This window comes from Artibeus jamaicensis, unplaced genomic scaffold, assembly GCF_021234435.1.
Source record: "Artibeus jamaicensis isolate MK-2021 breed Jamaican fruit bat unplaced genomic scaffold, CSHL_Jam_final contig_60, whole genome shotgun sequence".
Taxonomy (NCBI): Eukaryota; Metazoa; Chordata; class Mammalia; order Chiroptera; family Phyllostomidae; genus Artibeus; species Artibeus jamaicensis.
Genome location: NW_026521900.1, coordinates 339038 through 346790, shown reverse-complemented (window position 1 = coordinate 346790; position 7753 = coordinate 339038). Strand labels below are relative to the sequence as shown.

General features: G+C 37.6%; 1 pseudogene; it reads left to right on the top strand.

The window, feature by feature from the left end:
* The first annotated feature begins 2262 nt into the window (after window positions 1-2262).
* On the top strand, window positions 2263-5621 carry LOC119064016 (RNA-binding protein 3-like; annotated as a pseudogene).
* Window positions 5622-7753: the final 2132 nt, after the last annotated feature.

The window sequence follows — 7753 nt, the reverse complement described above, 5'->3', positions numbered from 1 at the left end:
AAGACAAGGGGTCTGAGCAGCTCTACCTAATACATAGAAACAAACACAGGAGGCTGCCAAAATGAGACAAATATGGCCAGAATGAAAGAACGGAACAAAACTTCAGAAAAAGAACTAAACAACACCCTGGCTGGTGTAGCTCAGTGGATTTAGCACAGGCCTATGAAGCAAAGGGTTGCTGGTTCAATTTCCAGTCAGAGCACATGCCTGGGTTGCAGGCCAGGTCCCCAGTGGGGGACACATGGGAGGCAACCACACATAGATTTTTCTCTCCCACTCTTTCTCCGTCCCTTCCCCTCTCTCTAAAAATAAATAAATAAAATATTTTTTTAAAGAACTAAGTAAAATGGAAATAAGTAGATGCAGATTTCAAAACACTGGATATAAGGATACTCAAGGAACTCAGTGGGTACTTCGAAAGCATAAAAAAGAACCAGGCAGAAATTAAGGGTACACTAAGAGAAAAAAAGAAAAATTTGTAAGGAATCAACAGTGGAGTGGATGAAGCTGAGACTCAAATCAATGATTTGGAACATAAGGAAGAAAAAAAATGGTTCACTCCTTTGATTTGAGTCCCAGTTTCCTTTCCATTACTATTGGTTTCCTGTGCATTTCCATTCATTTCAATTAGTTTAGCTTTCATATCTTCCTCTAATTTGTGACTAAAATCAACCAGTTCTGTGAGCATCCTGATCTCATCACCAAGCCCTTATTATATGAAATGTTAAAGGGACTTACCTAAGAAAAAGAAGATAAAAAAGATGAACAGTGAAAGGACAGCAAACTCACAGTTATTAACAACCACGCCTAAAACAAAAGCAAACTAAGAGGATAGCTAGATCAGGAGCAGAACCATAGAAATGAAGATTACAGGGAGGGTTAGCAACAGGGGAGTGGGAGGAAGAGAAGGGGGGAGAAGGTACAGAAAATAAGTAGCATAGATGGTAGGTAGAAAATAGATAGGGGGAGGGCAAGAATAGTAGGGGAGATATAGAATCTAAAGAACTTGAAACATGCGGTCATAAACTAAAGGGGGGGATGGTGGGGGAGGGGGTGTGCAGGGTGGAGGGGAATGAAGGGGGAAATAGAACAACTGTAATGGCATAATCAATAAAATATATTTTAAAATAAAATAAAATAAAATAAAATAAAGTTGTTTTTCAGAATACATCAAAAAAAAATGTTCAATCAGAACAGCAAGAAGAAAAAAATCCAAAAGAGCAAAATAGGTTAAGGAGCCTCTGGGACAACTTCAAACATGCCAACATTGGAATCATGGAGGTGCCAGAAGGAGAAGAGAAAGAGCAAGAAATTGAAAACTTATTGGAAAAAATAATTAAAGAAAACTTCCCTAACTTGGTAAAGGAAATACACATACAAGTCCAGGAAGCACACAGAGTCCCAAACAAGATGGATACAAAGAGGACCACATCGAGAAACATCATAATTAAAATGGAAAAGGTTAAAGATAAAGAGAAAACTTAAAAGTAGCAAGAGAAAAGCAGACAGTCACCTACAAAGGAGTTTCCATAAAACTGTCAGCTGATTTCTCAAAAGAAACTTTGCAGGCTACAAGCAGCTGGTAAGGAGTATCCAACATGACAAAAAGCAAGGACCTACAACCCAGATTACTCTATCCAGCAAAGCAATCATTTAGAATCAAAGGGTAGAAAATGTGCTTTCCAGCCAAAGTAAAACTAAAGGAGTTCATCACCACCAAACCATTATTATATGAAATGTTAAAGAGACCTACTTAAGAAAAAGAAAATCAAAACTATGAACACTTTAAATGGGAATAAATTCACAACTATCAACATTTGAATCTAAAAATCAAACTGAGCAAATAAGCAGAACAGAAACAAAACCATAGATGTGGAGATCATTTGAAGGGTTATCCATTGGGAGAGGGAAGGGAGAGAATGGGGGGAAGTTGCAGGGATTAAGAAGTACAAACTGGTAGGTACAGATAGACAGGGGGATGTTAAGAACGTAGAGTAGTCAAAGAACTTATATGTATGACCCATAGACATGAAGTAAGGGGGGATTGTTGGAGGGAATGGGGATACTGGGTGGAGGAAGGCAAAGGGGAAAAATTTGGACAACTGTAATAGCATAATCAATAAAATATATTTTTTTAAAAAGTTAAAGGAGGCTTCAGACAATGGATTCAATTTCTTGGTGAAGTGAGAAGCAATATGCTAATAGTGACAGGAATATTTTGGAGTCAGAAAGTTGGAGACTAGCAAAATGTTCTTAATGGCTATGGTGGAGAGCCAAGTAGACCAGAGAATTACCAGAGCCTTCTCCTGCTGCTCTGAAAATGCTATTGTGGAAGATCACACTGTTACAGAGGCCACAGTCTGTCCATTAAGCAATTTTTACTTCCAGAAGGAATTTGGGTATAGAAAAGTCAGATGAGTTGAACCCATTCAAGTTTTTAGCTATGTTAAACTTTTAGCCAACAAGGAATCAAAGAAAATCATAGCCTTCTTTACTTTATTATGATTCTTAAAAGAAATACTCAAAAACCAAAATGACTCCAAGCAAGCAAAAGATAACCAAAGACATTGAAATCAAGAACAGGCTGACAGTGACCAGAGGGGAGAGGGGAGGGGATAATGGGGGAAAAGGGTGAAGGGTTTACAGGAACAATTATAAAGGACACCTGGACAATAACAAGGGGGTGGAAACAGGGGAAGGAGGGCTTGGGTGGTGAGGAGAGGTGCGGGGAAAAGGCAGAAAACTGTACTTGAACAACAATAAAAAATGTTTTAAAAAATGACTCTAGAAGAGAATTTAGTCAAAAGCCCCCAGTGAGACCTTCTTCACATCTGAACAAATTCCTGCCACACTAACCTGACACCCTTGCTACAAAGACTCACAATCCCGGCTCTGAATGCCCAACCCATGAAACATTAAATAAGGGTGAAACAGAGATAAAACTCTGTGCCCAGAAAACCCTTTATAAATAGCTTATTGTCCATTATGTCTTTGTCGGTTTCTGGGAAGAGATAGTTGAGCCTTGGACGTTTCAATGAGTGTTGATTCCTAGTTTTTATACCTGGGAATAAAAGAGTAAGAAACACATTTAATCCTGTTGCTTCAGCACGTTGTTTAATATTGGTATCATCCTTGTCTTTAATTAAAGAGGATGGAATATAATGATGATTGTTATCAATGAGAAATCTATCCACAATTCTTTAATGTCCAGAGATCTCAATCTACATGTGTTTATATTTGATTATGCATTTGAAAACCAGGACTGCATCATGTACTGAGTAAATATACATGATAAGTGCTGGTAGTTATCAAATGCTTTCTTATGTGGAAACCATGACACAAAGGCTCATTTTGTTCACATTCAGTGTTATTTTCTCTCTGTAAAAAAAGTTGTTTTGTTTTAAAATTAACCTCTTTAAAGGTTCTCATCTGGCCTATGAATAAATACTTATAATGTGCTTTGACTATGAAGAGGGTCATTAGCATATAAACTTGGACAATGAATGCTTTCCTCTGATAGATAAGGCTGCACATTTTTGATTAGCAAAATTACTAAACTTAATGAAGTGTTTCATGCTTGTAAATACCTTACTGAAGTCCTTTAAAATCATCAGGGAATGGCCTCCATGAGACATGGTTCAGAAGAATTAAGAAACTTAATGGGTCTTCTTGCACCCATTCTTTCCCTGAATCAGTACAGATCTGATTCATACATTTATTATTTAAGCAGTTCATAGTTCCCTTCAGTGCAATAAAACTCTGTAATAGACAGCAGGGTCAGATTACAGGTCCTGAGTCAAAAGGTCAGCATTTCTTTCTACTAAAAGACAAACACTAAATTAGAAACAGATTTTTCCCCTCTGATGGAAGGAATGAAATACAGGACACCCCAGAGATACTGTGGGTTCAGTTTCTGACTTTTTGTTGGTGGAAGGTCTTGCCTTCAATTTGTAAAAAGCAAATCATTGGTGCAGTGCAATAAAGCAAAGATCAATAAAATGAGGTGTGCCTATATTCTGAATCTTAAAATTTGTTTCAAGTTTGTAATTTGTAGATAAGATGGAACAGGCATTGTTCATAACACCAGTAGAATTTTGAATTACATAAATAGTTCCAAAACTACATTGTTTTGCTAAAAATGGCAAGAGGAGGAGGGACCAAACCACACAAAATATTCAAACCTTAAGGCAAAAATATTCTCATTGCTATGCAATTATGTGAAGAAGCAGACGATACAAAAGACATAAATGTCATTTCACCCTCTTAGTTACATGAACAAGTACAGGAAAAAGAGGAAAGGGTATCAGATAGATATGTCATAGAATCTATGATTGTGGAGAAAAGGGATCAATCCATCTAGAATTCCTTTTCTGGTGACTGCTTACTTCTCCCTAGTTAATGTGCTAATTGTTTTCACTTATACCTTGAGACCATCCTTTATACTACAAATTTAGGGAAATACATAAGTCAGAATATAGAATTTGATTTTTAAAAACCCATTAGCTGAGATCCTAAACTTCCCTTAGCTGCGACACCAGTAAAATCTTCCTGTACTCCTAGTAACCCACCCCTCCTCTGGCTTTGATGCCCACAATAGGATCTGAAAGATGAACCAAGTAGGAGAGGATCCTCCTTGCTCCTCATATCTTACCCTCAAAAATATTTTATTTTGAATCATCCAACTTTCTGATCCTTACTCTTTTTCTTCCTATCTCATGTCTAAAACCCTCACTACAGTAATTTTCTGACATCATTTAGACCTCGAATGCTATAACCTTATCGCGTTTTCACTGTTCATCAGTACTTACCTCCCTATAGATCTATGATCTACTTACACAATCCATCCCCTGAAAATGCCTTCAAATCCCACGATCTTTTCTTCCTCATTTAAAATCACCTTGGAAAATCCCAACCCCAGTTAGTCCTACTCTCCTGCACGTGATTCCAAGAGCTGAATGTGGCTAGAGTCCAGGGCCTTTATAATTTGTTTCACTTTGAAATTACAACCACAAACCCCAGTTGAGCTGCCTGAAGTTTTACCATAAAGGGTAGGCAAAAGTAGGTTTACAGCTCAGTCGCTCTGTTCCTCAGGATAGCTGTCTATCTGGCCCTTTTACTTAATTTCCTGGACTCAATTCACTACCATGTCCTCTAAAGAAGAAGCTCTTTGTTGGAGGGCTCAACTTCAATACCAATGAGCAAACTTTGGCAGATCACTTCAGCAGCTTTGGACCAATTTCTGAATCATCGTCAATTCCTGGTCATCATCAAGGACTGGGAGACTCAGTGATCCTGGGGTTTTGGCTTCATTACCTTCACCAATCCAGAGCATACCTCAGATGCTGTTAGAGCCATGAATGGAGAGTCTGGATAGTCACCAGATCTGTGTGGATCACGCAGGCAAGTCAGCCCGTGGAACCAGAGGGTGTTCTTTTGGGGCCAGTGGGCATGGTCACAGCTATTCTAGAGGTGGTGTGAACCAGGGCTATGGGAGTGGCTGGTATAAGAGTCAACTTGGAGGATATGGATACGGATATGGAAGGCTCAGAGAGTATGGTGACAGCCAAGGTGGTTATGATGTATAATCAGGAGGAAATTACAGAGACATTTATAACGACTGAGATGAGGCATGCACACTTTATTTAGATACACAAGGAATAAAACTTCGGATCCAGGACCATCTTTCCAAATGGTTGTATTTATAAAGAGTTTTGGAGCTGTACTGAACATCTGGTTTTGAATTGAGCTCCCAAGGTAGCTTGTTAAAGACCTTTTAGAAAGTTCTATGTGTTTTTATTTCTATTTTTTCACCCATTTAAAGACAAATTCTGGAGCATTTAGTTTGGACTCTCAGGATTGGTTCTGGAAAATAAAAATGTTTCACCAGACTTTTTTCCCAGAAATAATGTGCATCTAGGGACATTTTAAAAACTCATGCACAGTGTTTACCATGGTTAGCAAGCAATTTGCAAATATAACTACAAGCAATTAAGAACATGATTACTTAGAGGTGGTGTTTTTTATTGAAGATCACTGCCCTGATTTAGAGACATTTCTTAAAATACTTGTGAATATCATGTATTTTTAATACTGGAAACAATATTTTGTTTTATTTTCATGTGACATTTAGAATTCCTTCATGGAACTGATTGAAAAGACGAAACCTGAAAAATAAACAAACAAAAAGTAGGTTTATGGTTGTTTATATAGAAAATATATATAACGCAAGAATAAATAATAATACAGGAATAAACTGTCTTGTGTATTTACAATTACAAACCTATTTTTGCCTTCTTTGTATTTCCCTCCTTTGTATTTTCCTTATTAATTCCTTTCCTCACTCTGAAAAGATATATTGACACCTCTCAACTAATTTCCAATTTCTAATGTAACTTTCAAATTTTCATCTAACTCATTTACATCATTCAAATGATTGCTTAAACATTTCTGCTGAGGAGCTTTCCCTCATTACCTCATCTAAAATAGACTTTCTCCAGTCACATTTTATTATCTCATTTTGCTTAAGTCATCTTTGTAGCACTTAAAATTACCTGATGTCACATACACACATATACATATACATATACATATACATATACATATACATATACATATACATATACATATACATACACAAATATATGGCATTTGCATATTGGCTGCTTTCTCCCACTGGACTGTAAGCTTCACAGAGACAGGGAATTTTTCCTGTTCACCCTCGTTTAACACAATATTGACATTTTGTGCAAAATATGTTTCTGGGGGCTGTTGTGTGCATTGCAGAATGTTTAGCAGCCTCTGTGGCTTGTACTCATTATATGCAGCCACCTTTACCTGTGACTATCAAAAGCATCTCCAGACATTGCCAAATGTCCCCAAGGGCCAGGAGGGGGCAAAATCACCCCGATTGAGAACCACTGCTCTAACAGAATGTTTGGCACATAGTGTGTGCTAAGTAAACATTTGTTGACTAAATGAAGGAATGAACAAACCATAGGTCACCAAAAAAAAATCCAAGAAGTGGTATGATTTTTTTGTTCAAACTTCCAGCAGAAATATATTTAAAGCTTACCAAAAAGTGCACTTACCTTGTTTTAATGATATCTAGAAGAGGCGGGGGGGGGGAAGGATTTTGCACCAAGGGCTCTTATCTTTGACTGCATGTTATAATCACATGGAGGAAGCTTTTTTAAAACATAATTTTTCTTAGTTATTTTTCAAGTACAGTTTTTTGTCTATTTCTCCCATCCCCGCCCCCCTGCCCCGTGCTCCCCATCTCCATCCCATGTTCACTCCCCTTAGTTCTCGTCCCTGTGTCCTTCCTATTTCTTCCTCCAAATCCCTCCCCCATTCCCCCCCTTAAATTACCTTCCCTCTCCCCTCTAGTCACTGTCCCCTTGTTCCCTATTTCAGTGTCTTTGTTTTTATTCTGCTTGCTTGTTTGTTTTGTTGTTTAGCTTCCTGTTAAAGGTGAGATCATATGGTATTTGTCCTTCACCACCTAACCTATTTCATTCAGCACAATGCTTTCCAGTTCCATCCATGTTGTTGCAAAGGGTAGTAGCTCCTTCTTTCTCTTTGCTGCATAGAAATCTATTGTGTATATGTACCATAATTTTTTGATCCATTCATTTACTGACAGGAACCTAGGTTGCTTCCAACTCTTAGCTATTGTAAACTGTGCTGCTATGAACATTGTGGTGCATAGGTTCGTTGAAATTGATGTTTTATAATTCTTAGGATATAATCCTAG